Raw genomic sequence first — 14974 nt, 5'->3', positions numbered from 1 at the left:
GGGCCCTAGGGGGCTCCAGGCACCGTGTAAACAGGTGAGTGCTAAGTCATGGCATAGCTTAGATTTGGCTATTTGTCTGTATCAGAAAAGGGAGGTTTTCTAGCAAAGTTCCTGTTCTGTTACTTGGCATCAAACCTCAAAACATAACTTACTTTCCTCGGGGCACATTATTTTCACTTTGTTTTTAAAAAATCTTTTTTAAAAATTTTATTGAATATACACACTATATATATTGTATATAAACTTTAATCAGAGTATCAGAATATTTATAGTTTCCCCTCTGCCAACTCTTCCCTGTTCTTCCCCTCCCATTCAGATCCACACACTTTCTGTCTTTCCTTAGAAAACAAATAGGCGTGCTCGCTTCGGCAGCACATATACTAAAACTGGAACGATACAGAGAAGATTAGCATGGCCCCTGCGCTAGGATGACATGCAAATTCGTGAAGCGTTCCATATTTAAAAAAAAAAGAAAGAAAGAAAGAAAGAAAGAAAACAAATAGGCGTCTAAGGGATAATATGAGAACAGTTGAAAGAGGAGAGACAAGCTATTGAAAGTGGCGATGTTACCCTTTTCTTTTACACATGTCTTTTGTATTATGTGTATGAGTGTCTTGCCTGCCTGCCTGCAAAACACCGTGGTGTGCCTGGTACCCCCAGAAGTCAGAAGAGCTTACCGGATTCCCTGGAACTGGCCTTACAGATGGTTACGAGCCACCAAGTGACTGCTGGGAACTGAACTCAGGTCTTCTACAAGAGCAATAGGTGCTGTTAACTGCTCAGCCATCTCTCTAGCTCTTCACGCTTTCTGTCCCCCAACCCCATTATATAGACCCAGCCTTTGGGTTATGTGTACACATCCGACCTAGAAAGAATTTCAGTGGCTAGTGAGGGGAAATTCTGATGGGACATTTATGATCAAACAAGAAAGGATGACTCCAAGGAGACACACTCTGAAGAGCTCCCTGTTAATGCAAGATCTTAGACATTGGTCAAGGATTACTTACACTGTAGACTGTGGAGCTGGAAGGGTCTGGGCTCAAAGCCAGGGGTTCTGCTCTTAAGCTGCACTTCTCTGGACACATGTTTTAAACTTCCTTGCTTTAGATTCCCCCTGACCCAAACCTAGGATGGTAAGTGAGACTCTGGGTGTATGAGTGGCCCAGGTTCTCATGGATCTCTCTGAGTCATAGAGAAAGCCGTGAAGTCAGCCCATGGTTTAATTTAAGCTAGTACTTGGCCTCTTGACTGGTATGGATGTAGAGCCACCATGGAAACACACTTGTGGGTGTGTCTGTGTGTGAGGGTTTAACCAAGGAGGGAAGACTCACTCTGAATCCTATGAATTGGGTTTTTCTGAACTGGACTGAAGAAATGGAAAAATGAACACTAGGCAACAGTATTCACCTCCCTCTGCCCCCCTGACTGTGGATGATGTGTGCCTCCCCACTTCATGCTTTCGCTGTCCTTGCCACAATGGACTACACCCTTTCTTCATCCAGGAGGCAAAATAAATATTTTCACCGTTAAGTTGCTTTTTTTCAGGGAATTTTGTCAGACCAACAAGTGAACATGTTAATACGGTACCATCAGAGGGTCACAACTGGTCCTTTTGGAGATCCTGGAGGGTAGGCGGCTGCCTCAGAATTGACAGAGAGGAGATGCCGTGGAAAGTGTTCGGGATGAAGACTTCTGTGAGAAATCCCGAAGGTTGAACAGACATTAGCCAGACGAATGCAGGGAGAGGTGGTGACGGCGCTCAGGCAGAAGAAACATTATTTCAAGTGTATGGGACAACTGCCAGCCTCGGGAGGCTCAGTCTCGCTGCGTGGCTGGGAAGCAGAGTGACAGGAGTAGGTGAACAAGAGAGGCTAAGGACGAGCCAGACTGAAGCCCATTCACAGTTGATGGAAAGTCAAATAAGATGACATGTGTGCTCTTCGTGTTGGAGCGAGCACGCTCTCTTTCCTCCCTCAGCGTGTCCAGGTGCCGCTGCACACCAGGCTGGAGAGGTGAAGTGGAGTCTGGAGTGAATAGGGTCTGCAAGACCCTGGAAGCTGGGAGTGCGTTTGGGGTTGGGCGGTAGGGGTGGGATTCTTTTGTGTTATAACCCTTTTAGATGATACTCAATGAAACAGCTCTGTCCAAAGGGCTTGTGAGCATACATTTTATTCGAGGTGAACAAAGGCTACATGTGAGCCTTGGAGAGTGGGAAGGAGTTTTCAGGGTAAATGGAAATCATTGGCTAGAGTTTACCATAGTAGTGGCAGTTCCTCATTTGCATGGAGAGGCAGGAAACTCCAGGAATCCCGGGTGCTTGCTGGGTGGGTTCTTGTGCCGGTGGGGGAGAGGACATCGAGCTTGTAGGTTTGCCACGGACGTTTCTCAGGAAGAAGATTGGGTGTCCAGCCCCTCAGAACCGGCAGAGAAGAGGAAACCCTGCTGGAAAAGGGATCCCTCCATTTTGCACGAAGCTCAGAGAAGCTATCTGGACATGGTAGATTACAACCTTAGGAGCGAGTCGAAAGGCATGAAGGGTGCACACCTGCTAACAATTCTTTACCCTTGTGCAGAGAGAAAGACATTCCACAGTTGGGAGCTCTTTATAGAGAAGGATTCTTCCTTTCTTTCTTTTCTTTTTCTCTGAGACAGGGTTTCTCTGTGTAGCCTTGGCTTTCCTAGAACTTAATCTATAGACCAGTCTGGCTTTGAACTAAGATGTCTGACTGCCTCTGCCTCCCAAGTGTTGAGATTAAAGGTCTGCACCAACATTGTCCCACAGCCTGCCTAAATGAAGAATTCTTGAAAGACAACCCCGGGTTCTGGAGGGACACAGGACCAGTGTTGGTACTCTGTGTTTGCATGTTGAGTGAATCTAGGAAAGCATTGGTCTGGATGTTTTCAGGATGCCTTCTTTCCAACAGCCTCCCTTTGTTCCCATCCTCCTTTACCAGTCTTTGTCAATGTGTTTTTGTTGTGGATTTGCATAGTGATGTGTGGATCTGTTGGGCAGGAGTAGGCGTTGATAACAGCTGAGATTACAGTAAATAAAGAGGATCAAAAGCGATTGTTTGTAAAGAATAATACTTGGCAAAAATACTGACTGTCAGATTTGATAAAGCTTGGGAAGGCGTGAACGTGGTAGATAGGCCCTAAGCCTATTGCTTACGACAATGGATGCTGGAGAAGGACGAAAGGGAAGGGTTAAGGCTTTGCCTAGTACTTCTTCATACCAACTGGGATGCAAGAATATGAAGTTAGTTCTGCCTATCTGTGGGGCTCCCCATGTCTGAGGTGTGTGCCAATGTCCAAATTGTCTGATGTAAGCAACCATGGATCAAAACTGTTTAGAAAAACTATGCATCTGTGCTAAACACGTGCGGATCTATTTTTGTCTATTGTTCTTTCAACAATAGGGTATAATCAGTATTTAGATGGTCTTAGCACTGTCTTTGGCAATTGTCAGGGGCCTTGATATGACTGGAAGTAGGTGGACAGAGGTGGGGAGCTTTATGTTGAGTGAGTTACGCCAGATTCAGAAAGGCAAATACCACATGTTTTCTTTCTATGTGAAATTTCAATTATAAGGAAAAGGACAGGGCTGGGGAGGTGGCTTGGTTTATAAAACATCTGCTGCACAGACATGAGATCCGGAAATCACTCTCCAGCATTCATGTATAAACTGGGCGCAGTGACATGCACCTTAACATAATGCCACAGACAAGGCACTCTATAAACACCAAAGCATGTTTTCCCAGTTCGGGACCTTGAGAAGCTCAAGGTCAAGGTGAGGGTGTATTTGGTATCTGGTGAGAGCTAGTCCTCTCCTGGTTTGCTGAGGGTCACTGAGCTGTATCTTCACACAGCACAGAGAGCTCTGCTTACCTTTATTTTCTTTCTTTCTTTTCTTACACAGGCATTGATTCTATTATGGGAATCCTACCCTATTGATCTCATCAAAGCTTAATTAATTTCTGTCCTAGTTCACTGCTCCCCGTTGCTGTGATAAAACACTGGCCAAACCAGCTTAGGAGTAGGGAAAAAGGTTTTCTGTGTTCGTATTCCTATCTCGGAGTCCATCACTGGGGGATGTGAGGGCAAGAGCTCAAGGTGGGAACCTGGAGGCAGGAACTGAAGCAGGGACCATGGAGGAACACTGCTAGAGGTTCTAGGGCCAGTGAAGTGGAAACCTCTAGTTTCTTTGGGAAGCTAGTTATGTCGAATAATGCTTTGCTGGGGCACACAGGTGAAAGGATGTCTTGCTAAAGCAGACACAGGTGAAAGGATGTTTTGCTGGAGCAGATACAGGTGTGAAAGGACACGGGATGAAGAAGTATAACTATGACCCCACAGACAGTGGGAGAGGCACACTGAGCATTGGTTTGGTTTGTTCTGCCTCTCTCTTCTTCGATAATGACATGCCTGTATTGGTTCACCTTAGATAGCATTGTTGAACTCAACTTGTGTTAATGCTGCCATTGAGGGAAACTCAGTTGAGAACTGCTTGAAGATTGTTGCTGATTCTGGCCAAGGTCTCGCCTCAGGTTGGTTGGTGAGCTTAGCAGTTTCTTCAAGATGGAACTACAGCTACTGGTTTGAGCCTGGTCTGCCTGCCTAGAGGCCTGGTCAGCAGCTGCTGAGTCATGCTTGGTGTTTGCTGGAGGGACTGAACTGCTGCCAAAGAGGATTGTGCTCTCCGTCAAAGAACTATTGCTGAGCAAGTCCACTTCCACCATACCCTAACAACTTTTCTCTTCCACTACCTCTGCTGGGTGATGGGCTAGCAGAGAGGTTGAACCCTTGTTAAAAGTAGGTTGCAAAAAAATTATGCATACAGACCAGTGCCAGAAGACCACTGTGCCCCAAAGGGGAACGGGCTGATCTTCCTATCTAGAAGCCACAGCACAAAGAGCAGATCCCCAGCTGACTCTGTAGACAAGCAGTGAGAGAGATGTCTGGCTCTGAGCTCTTAAGATGCTGGGACTGTGGGCTCCCAGCTAGCTGTATAATTGAGTGGGGGTTCAGGAAAGGTAAGAAGGGAGCTGCCTCCATCATGTCATGGCTATCATGAGGGCAAGAATGATAGCGGTGGTGTGCCTGAAGTTTTAGGAAATGGCGCATGTGGGAGCCAGAGGGATGCTCTGGAGGAAAGAAAGCCATTTTGGTCAGGGAGGTTTTACCAGAGCGAACTTCATAATTAGAAGCAAATGAAGGCGTTATCAGTGACGTGGAGAAGAAGGGAACATCCTGGCAGGAGGAAATGCCTGACGAAGTAGGGAAGTATGAAAGAGAATGTATTCTATAAAAAGAACATCAGGTGTCGAGGTGCTGTGTATGCCTTGGAGGGACTTGGATTTAATCCTAACCTCTCTGGGGAGCTAATGAAGAGTTTTCAGTGGGAGTGATGGGGTCAGATTTAGATTTTCGACTGGAGGGAGTGGTTGATCACTGAGGCGGTAGGATGCACGGAAAACCTTCCTTTGAGTGGCGGAAAGGAAGCAGTGAGTGCCTCGGCCTGGGAAGGGTCCTTGGTAAGTTGTTTTGCAAAAGTGTTCTGGGCCCACAGCCTCAAAGATGGTGGCAGTATTTTCTACCGAAAAAATATATAGGCTGGTAGTGAAATATTTGTACCCTTTTAAAAGGGAGCAACATGAGGTCTTACACGTGTATTTTAAACAAGTGCCTTGCAGTTCTGCAATGGAGGAATTGCCACACAGCTGAGCACCATTAGCTGCCATGGTGATCTTTATAAACGTGTGGGTTTTTTACTCTTAATGATGCTCTAATATAGTCATATAATGGGCCACCTGTTGGAGGAGGGATGTGTAAGTAACACAGATGTTTAAACATAGCTGGTTAGGATATGTTGAGACTGAACATTCATGTCTACTAGGTCTCTGTTTTGTTGGCCTGAGTGATCTGTCAAACATTCCTGGACAGAAAGAGGAAAATTGGGGTTGCTAAACTTGCTTCCTCTTGCTTAAATGCAAGTAAATTCTATTCACATCACAGTGTGTATTTTCAGAGAATTATTTGCAAATACCAGCTTGAAATCTCTCTTCTTGTCTATTAAGCATGCAATGTTTAGGTGTTAAAAGAAGCCATTTATATTTTAGGTAAAATGGAATGCTTTAATATAAAATATATGCGCCTTGAGTGTCTTAGAGTTTTACTGCAGTAAATAGACACCATGAACAAGGCAACCTTTAAAAAAAAAAAGGATTTATTCATTTAATGTATATGAGTATACTGTTGCTGTTTTCAGACAAACCAGAAGAGGGCATCAGATCTCACTTCAGATGGTTGTGAGATGTGTTTGCTGGGACTTTAACTCAGGATCTCTGGAAGAGCAGTCAGTGTTCTTAACTACTGAGCCATCTCTCCAGCCCCCAAGGCAACTCTTGTAAAGGACAACATTTAACTGGGGCTGGCTTACAGGTTCAGAGGTTCGGTCTATTATCATTAAGGTGGGAACATGGTGGTATCCAGGCAGGCATGGTACAGGAGGAGCTGAGAGTTCTACATCTTCATCTGAAGACTGCTAATAGAAGACTGGCTTTCAGGCAGCTAGAATGAGGATCTTAAAGCCCACCCTCAGGGTGTCACATCCACTCCAACAAGGCCACACCTTCTAGTAGTGCCACTCCTTGGGCTGAGCATATACAAGTCATCACACTGAGGTTTAGGCACTAAAGGCAGGTTTTGCCTAGGCTTACTGACTGAATGGGTTAGGGTTGACCCGATATGTACTTTGACATAAATTCTGAGTTCAAATGGTATGTTATAGGACTCTGGAATTTATTCCAAGCAAAAAAAATATTTCTATGCATGCACAGGATATTAAAAGATAACTTTTTGATTAAAATGATAAATTATACTTATGCAGTAAATAACTATCAACAGTCAACACAAATCTAAGACCAACTCCCAGCCCAAGGATTGAGAAACAGCTGAATGACTTCCTTCAGGGAAGAGGGAGGGGCACGGTGACTCATGTGGAACACACATGGCAGACCCACGGCCTCATGGTCAGTGCAGAGAGTAACAGGGACATAAGCTGGATAGTCTGTAGAAGGAGGGAACCCAGTGGCTATTAGGGTGGGGCCTCAGTCAGTAGGACTCTTGTCTTCTGCAGCAGAATGACTGTCCCTAATATATAACTTATTACATGGGAACAAGTTAAATGGTGCCTATATAATATTTTAATGTTGAAATAATTTTATGACAAACTTTTTTTTTGGACAGGCTGTTAACACTATGCAGCCCTAGCTGGTCTAGAACTTGCTGTGCAGACCAGGCTAGCCTCAGACTCAAAAATCTCTGCTTGCCTCTGTCTTCTGAATGTTGGGATTAAAAGTATGGACCACCATGCTTAGCAATTTTCAGCTATCTTAAGACAGCTTATGGAATTCCATTTAGGTGCAGAGCTACTGGGGATGAAGTCTCATTCACTCCAAGCACTAAATGCTCCACCACTGAGCTACATCCTCAGCTCTGAGGTTCCATAGTACTATTTAAGGGGTAAAGGCCATAGGGCATTGTGGCCTGTGGGAGGAGCCGAATCCAGAAGTTAGACAGGATTAATAATCTTTATATTGCCTCATAAAGCCTTACATTACACTTCACGTTTTTGAGAATAGACTAGTATCAAACTTACTAGTAGCTGTGGCTGGTTTGGACCTCCTGATCCTCCAACTAAGGCTTCTAATTGGATCACTGACCTACGCCACCATGCTGGGCTTCCTTAGATCATTGTTTGAAGGTGCTGTGGTAGACATGAGGAGACTGAGCCTGATGAGTTTGCGGCCTTTTTCAGAATGACTGTGCAAGTTACCTATACTATTGCCTTCCAATCTTTTTCAGTGGATTTTTACTTTGCTCTAAAAGAGCAGCCAGGAAGGCCTGAAAGAGATGGTAGAATGGAGAAGGAAGTCCAGTGGAAGCCATGAACAGGATGGCTGTTGTGACAGGGGGTGGGGGGGAGGTAGGTACTTTCACACTGGGTGGATGGAGGATGGGAATCAATATTGGATGCTCTGAGCTATAGGATGCTGAAATGATGATGTCTGCTAGGGGCTTCAGATCATTGCCTGAGGCCCTATGATAAGATGGCATGAGATGAGAGGCATCCAAGACAGATGTGTCAGGAGATACACCTGAAAGGGGATTCTCAACAGCGCCACGCAGGAATTTCCTGGCCGTGGATTCAGACGAAACCTCTGCACCGTAAAAGGAGACTTATACTACATTGTTTTGATAAAACGGTACAGCCAGTGCAACTTTTACTAGAAGGCATTTGCTCGGGCTGACAGCTCTTGAGGGATAGCTGCCCGTCATCCCAGGGAACTGTGGTACACAGTGGTAGAAACCCATATGAGATTCTGCTGCAGCCATGGCACAACCATGGCATCTCATGATGCTGGGAAAAGTCTTAGTGTGGAAGGGATCCATATTTGCCTTCTATTTTGAGGCAGAGATTGAAGTGTTGTAGTTTATTACCTTTAATGGAAGTACAAAGTGCTTCATAGCATCCCCCCCATCCCACCTCCACTGAATAGCTGAGCCTTTATAGGTAAGAGAGGAGTAAGTATGAGGAGTTGGGAGGAGGCAGAGGGTGGGTAGCAGATAAGGTAGCAGAGAAGGGCAGGATTTTTAAAGCAAATGGAAAGAATTAAGAGGATGGGAATGAGAGAGAGGGGGCTACAGCAAAGGTTCATCATATCTATGGGAACAATGAAAATTTACCTTAGGAAAGGGCAGGGAGGCGTCAGCTGATACCTAACATTGTCTGACTATGAAAGGAGTAACCTTTCTAGGGAGCAAGGGATTCGACACGGGGAAGAGTAGGCAAGCCATTGCTCTTTGCAGGCCCAGACAGAATGTCACTTTTATTAAAATAAGAAAGGTCGAAAGAGGCAGGTGTTGAAAGTAGGCAGAGCTCTAGAGGAGTCAGGTGTGGGGTTCCAAGGAAGAAGGGCTTCCTCCGTAGTGGCTGCTAAAGCCTTTGCAACCAGCTGCCTCTGGGTGAGGCCTGGCTGTGTATCACTCAGTGAGCCGAATACTCTGCGCCAGACTTCTCATGATGGATAACTGGCTGCATTGCTTTTAAGTTTAATGGACACACACAGCACTAAATCTACTTGGGCTCTGTGTGAAGGTGCTCAGGTAAATTATAAATATTCAGGTTAGATGATGAATTTAACATGATGAGGGATCCACAGAGCACAGTTGTCTCTGTAGAGTGCTGGGTAGTGGTATGATCAGTGGTCAAGGCCATCAGTTCCCACTGTGATGGACTGACGGGGATATAGATCATAATTTCTCCTTTGTTACCTACTAAAACTCATGATGTGCTGTCTAGTTTGCTTTCTAACAACATGACCAAAAGCAACTTGGGGAGGAAGGGGTATATTTCAGTTTACAGATTACTGTCCATTATGAAGGGAAGTCAGGGATTGAAGGCAGGAATTGAAGTAGAGGCCATGCAGGGATGCTGCTGTCTTACCCTCCAGTATCATGTTCGGCTATCTTTCTTGTACCACTTATGGCCACCTGCTCAGGTCCATCAATCATTAATCAAGAAAATACCTCACAGTCTTGGCTCCAGGCTAATCTGATGGAGAGATTTTTCTCAGCTGAGATTCCTGTCTCCTTGAAGACCCTAGTATATATCAAGTTGACAAACATGAGCCAGCACATTTGGAGTTCTTTTTCCAAGAAAAGTTACTATAATGTTGAGTCCCTTACTACTCCACAATTATTTGATTATTCCGACAATCAAGCGACAAATATTAGGTTTTTTTTTTCCTGTTAACTTGGTGGATTGGATTGTTTCCTGTTATAGTTGGATCTTTTTAAAAAAGATTTATTTATTTATTTTATGCATATGAGTACACCAACATTGCTGTCTTCAGACACACCAGAAGAGGGGATCAGACCCCATTACAGACGGTTGTGAGCCACCATGTGGTTGTTGGGAATTGGACTCAGGACCTCTGAAAGATCAGTCAGTGTTCTTAACTGCTGAGCCATCTCTCCAGTCCATAGTTGGATCTTAAATATCCTCCATAGGCATATATACTAAAACCTTGGTCCCCAGGGTGGTGGTTTTATTGAACATTCAACATTGGGGACTTTATGGATGGACCTTAGGTCATAAAAGGAGTGCCAGTGAAGGAGGTAGTAGACCTCTAGCATCTTCTATGTGTATATGTTACATGTATGTATGTGCGTGCATGTGGCAGGCAGCAATCAATGTTGATTGTTTTCCTTTCCAACTTGTTTAAACAATATTTTTACATTTATTTATTTACTTTGTGTGTGTGTGTGTGTGTCTGTGTCTGTGTGTGTTTGTGCATGGGAGCCATGGTGAGCATGCAGGAGACAGAAGGTTGCTTGTGGGAGTTGGTTTTCTCCTTCCACCATGGGGAGGGCAGAGGCTTGTCACCATTTACCCACTTAGTCATCTTGCTGGCTCTTTCTATTTTTTTTTATTTTTTATGTATGTGAGTACACTGCAGCTGTACAGATGGTTGTGAGACTTCATGTGGTTGTTGGGAATTGAATTTTTAGGACCTCTGCTCCATCCCAACAACCCTGCTTGTTTTGGTCAACTCCACTTGCTCAGTCCCTGCTCGCTCTGGCCCAAAGATTTATTTACTATTATATGTAAGCACACTGTAGCTGTCTTCAGACACACCAGAAGAGGACGTCAGATCTCATTATGTGTGGTTGTGAGCCACCATGTGGTTTCTGGGAATTGAACTCGGAACCTTTGGAAAAGCAGTCAGTGCTCTTACCTGCTGAGCCATCTCGCCAGCCCATCTTGCTGGCTCTTCACCTCATTGTTTGAGATGGAGTCCCTCCCTGGATCTGCAGCTCACCAACTGCATATTCCTGGATATGGAGCCTTAGCTATCCTCCTGTCTCTGCCTGCCAAATGCTGGGGTTAGAGGTGTACACTGACTTTTTATGTGGGCATGGGGATCTCAAGTCATAACCTCTAGCACTGAATAAGCCACTTCTTCTTCCTCTGTTTTCTTATGCCTGACCACATGCTCACAAAATGATGGGCCATCTTTCTGCAGGCCCAACTGATTATGGGCTGAAACCTCAAAACTGTGAACCAAAACAATGCTTTTCTTTCTACAAATTGGTTTTTGTAACACTTTGGATATGGAATGTCATCCAAGGCTCTTAGTTACCAGTGTAGCAGTGTTCAGAAGTGAAACCTTTGGAAGGTTTCATGAGGGCTTTAACTTTTTCAGGGCGTCAATCCACTAATGAATTCATACTCTGATGACATCATTGGTGTGAGGGTAACTTTTATTCACCTGGTGTGATTGTCATCTTGGAGCCTTACTGCTGGATAAGCTTACTCTCTTCAGTTCTTTTGGAATTCTGACTGGCTGGTTTAACTCAGCTGTTCTGGCTCAAACTTCTCTTCAACCTGATTCAACCCAGCTTCTCTCAGCTTCTCACAGAATTGTTCTGCCTAGCCTCAAACAGACCTTGGCAATTTGTTCTAATATTCTGGCGGCTCCTTCTTATTCTCTGGCTTCAACTGCCTCTATTGACCTGCACTGACCTGCATGAACTCACAAAACTCAACTCCACTGCTCTGACTCCTCACTGACTCAACACCTACCTCACTCTCGCTATCTTTTCTGTTCTTAACTAGCTTCTCTTGAGAATTGGATATATCCTATTTCTGACTCACTTTGTCAAATCTTTCCCTGATCCATCATTTTTCCCTGCAATTAGACATCATTGTTTGAGATGAAAGGTGTGTCTGCATTGCTGCTGGGTCACACAGATCTAGAAGGTCTTTGGATGTGATCAGAGCAGCCAGCCATGTTGCTGGATTAAAATTCCTCTACACATTGGTGGGTAGCAGAAACTCCAGGAGGCCAGTGGGAGAAGTGGGAGATGTAACTCATGGAGTCATGGCCTGGATGGGCGATACTTCCTTGTTCCATGTCTTTGTTTCCTTTGCTGCCATGAGGTAAGCAGCTTCTTCTGTCACACCCTTCTACCGCTGTGGCATTCTGCTTCAACTTAAATCCAAAGCAAGGGAACCAGCCAACCTTGAATTGAAACCTCTGAAACTGTGGGCCCAAATAAATTTCCTCATTATATTTGCATCAGGTGTTTTATCACAGTGAAGAAAAACTAGTATAATTATCTTTGGTACTTGTCTTCATGACAAACTGTGGCAGTTTGAATATACTTGGCCTAAGGAGTGACACTAGTAGATGTGGCCTTGTCGGAGGAAGTGTGTCACTGTGGTCATGGGCTTTGAGACCCTCCTCTTCCTTCTAAGCTGCCTGAAAATAGTTTTTTCCTGGCAGCCTTCAGATGTAGATGTAGAACTCTCAGCTCCTCCTGCACCATACCTGCCTGGATGCTGCCATGTTCCTGCCTTGGTGATAATGGACTGAACCTCTAAACCTATAAGCCAGCCCCAATTAAATGTTGACCTTATAAGAGTTGCCTTTATCATAGTGTCTGTTACACAGCAGTAAAACCCTAACTAAGACACAAGGTAACTAATGTGTCCCTATATCTATCTCACGATGTGACCTAATTTGGAAGCTGTCATTGTTAATACAATTAGATGTAGTCACACTGGAGCAGGGCCATAACATCATATTCTTGGCACTTGTGTTTAAAGATAATGTTTGGGCCGGGCGGTGGTGGCGCACGCCTTTAAGCCCAGCACTTGGGAGACAGAGGCAGGCGGATTTCTCAGTTTGAGGCCAGCCTGGTCTACAGAGTGAGTTCCAGGACAGCCAAGGCTACACAGAGAAACCCTGTCTTGAAAAAACAAAACAAAACAAAAAAATAAAGATAATGTTTGGGGCACAGATATGTGCACAAGAAGAATGCCACGTGAGTGTCTATAGGTCACCTACAAGCCCAGAAGTGAAGTCTAGAGGACACTTTCCCCTAGGCCATTCAGATGGGCCAAACTATTTATCCTCTTAGACTTCCAGCCTCTGGGGTCTATGAGGTAGTTCTTCTGTGGTTGAGGCTGCCCTGCATGTAGTCCTTTGTCATGGCAGTCCTGGCAAATGGAAAGTGACCACTGTAAGTACAGATAGCAGACACATGGACACTGCAAAGGGAATTAAGAGCTCAGAGTTTGAAAAAGCCTCTTTCTTCTTTGTCATGGACTGTTGGCTTTAGAATGTTCCCTGACTTGTGCTGTTTTAACTACATCTTCATCCCAAACAACTCAGCATATCTCATTTGAAATTATCCAGGGTCATTATAGTACATGCTACATATCTAAATATGTTATTTATTCAAATCATTTTTTTTCCTTATCCTGGATTGCTAACTTTGAATCTGGCCCCCATGATTTGAATTGGACAGTGGAGTAGAGGTGGCTACAACATGTAACACACAGAAGTTTTGAACGTCTTGGCTGTAAGTGCGGTCACCTTGATGGCATACATCTTTGAGCATCTCTGTGAACTCGGGTCCCTACATAAGACTTAATAAGCCCAGCCCAGCAGAACTGAAGAAAACATGAGTTAAAAAATAGTGGTTCACTTATTACTACAATATAGTAATGTGTGCTGGTGTGTCATATTCTGTGTTGGGCATTTTCACTTATTGATTCACATGGGTAGAGCGACCACATCTCTCTCCATACTGAGGAAATGAAATTAGAGAGCTTAAAGAAGGTTTGATTTTCCTTGGACTAGAAGTAGCAGAGCTGAAAAATGAACTCAGATTATGTTGACTCTAAAATCCACATTCTTCCCTGAATCAGGATGCACCTGTCACCGGTCATTTCTGTTCTTCTGCTTATAGCTGAGACATCACCTCTGTGCTCCTCTAACATTGTTAAAGGTGGGTCCTCTGACGACAAGCTAGTATCCAGAGCTGGAGTGCACTTCCTGTGGGAGTGGGATTCAGCCGCCTTAGGGGGTCCTTCTACGGCTCTCAATCAAGCTTTCTTCCCATGGTTCTTTCAAACGTTCCCTTTCTTCTCACATCTTCTACCTGTCATCTTCCGTCTTAGCCAGTAATCTGGCAGTTTATCTTAGAGTGAATCTTAAACCTTAGCAGGGAGGAGAATCATCCAGAGGACAGTTCTGTCCAACACAGTGCTGGGCTTTACTAATGTCAGCAGATCTGGGATGGTGCCATGGACCAACTTTTGAGCCCAGCTCCTCCAACATTATGCCTGCCTGGATGCTGCCATGCTTCCCGCCATGATGATAATGGACTGAATCTCTGAACCTGTAAGCCAGCCCCAATCAAATGTTTTCCTTTGTTTGTTTGTTTGTTTGTTTGTTTGAGACAGGGTTTCTCTGTGTAGTCTTGTCTGTCCTGGAACTCACTCTGTAGACCAGGCTGGCCTCGAACTCAGAAATCCGCCTGCCTCTGCTTCCCAAGTGCTGGGATTAAAGGCGTGTGCCACCACCGCCTGGCTAAATGTTCTCCTTTGTAAGTGTTGCCTTGCTCGTGGTCTCTTCACAGGACCCTAAGACAGCAGACGATACTCTTCCAGGGCCAGCTCTGGAGGTCCCGCTCCATGAAGAATGGCACCTATGGAAAGGCAATGCCTGCTTAGATTTGTCTTAGCTACTATCGCATTTTATCTCCCTACCCTGACATCTTTCTTCCTGCAAGACTAAGAACTACCTTTGGTACTACTTTTGACTGGGGTCTCAATTCTATTTACCCCTACAGAGGTGATCAAATAATGTTTTATACCTTCCCCATTTCAATCTGTCTCTCCTTTATTGTATGCTCCTTCAGAGTACGCACCCGGCCTGTGAATCTTTTCTAGTCTGTATGTACAACAAACAAACAAACAAACAAACAGCTCCCAAACTAGCCATTCCTTGATAACACACCTTCAGGAGGCTTCTTGAACACTTAGGACCATTTTCTTGAAAGGAGTAGTATACTTTTTGTTACTAGCCGCGACTGGGAGCCTTCCAAGGTGCCAACTCCG

The 14974-nt window shown here is 44.7% G+C and overlaps 1 non-coding gene across 1 annotated transcript; it reads left to right on the top strand.

The window, feature by feature from the left end:
- The first annotated feature begins 356 nt into the window (after positions 1–356).
- On the top strand, positions 357–463 carry LOC116071570. Its single transcript, XR_004110980.1, has one exon. It is a non-coding gene; the product is annotated as a U6 spliceosomal RNA (small nuclear RNA).
- Positions 464–14974: the final 14511 nt, after the last annotated feature.

The sequence above is a fragment of the Mastomys coucha genome, unplaced genomic scaffold (genome assembly GCF_008632895.1).
Source record: "Mastomys coucha isolate ucsf_1 unplaced genomic scaffold, UCSF_Mcou_1 pScaffold22, whole genome shotgun sequence".
Classification (NCBI taxonomy): Eukaryota; Metazoa; Chordata; class Mammalia; order Rodentia; family Muridae; genus Mastomys; species Mastomys coucha.
This window is presented reverse-complemented; position numbering and strand designations above follow the sequence as displayed.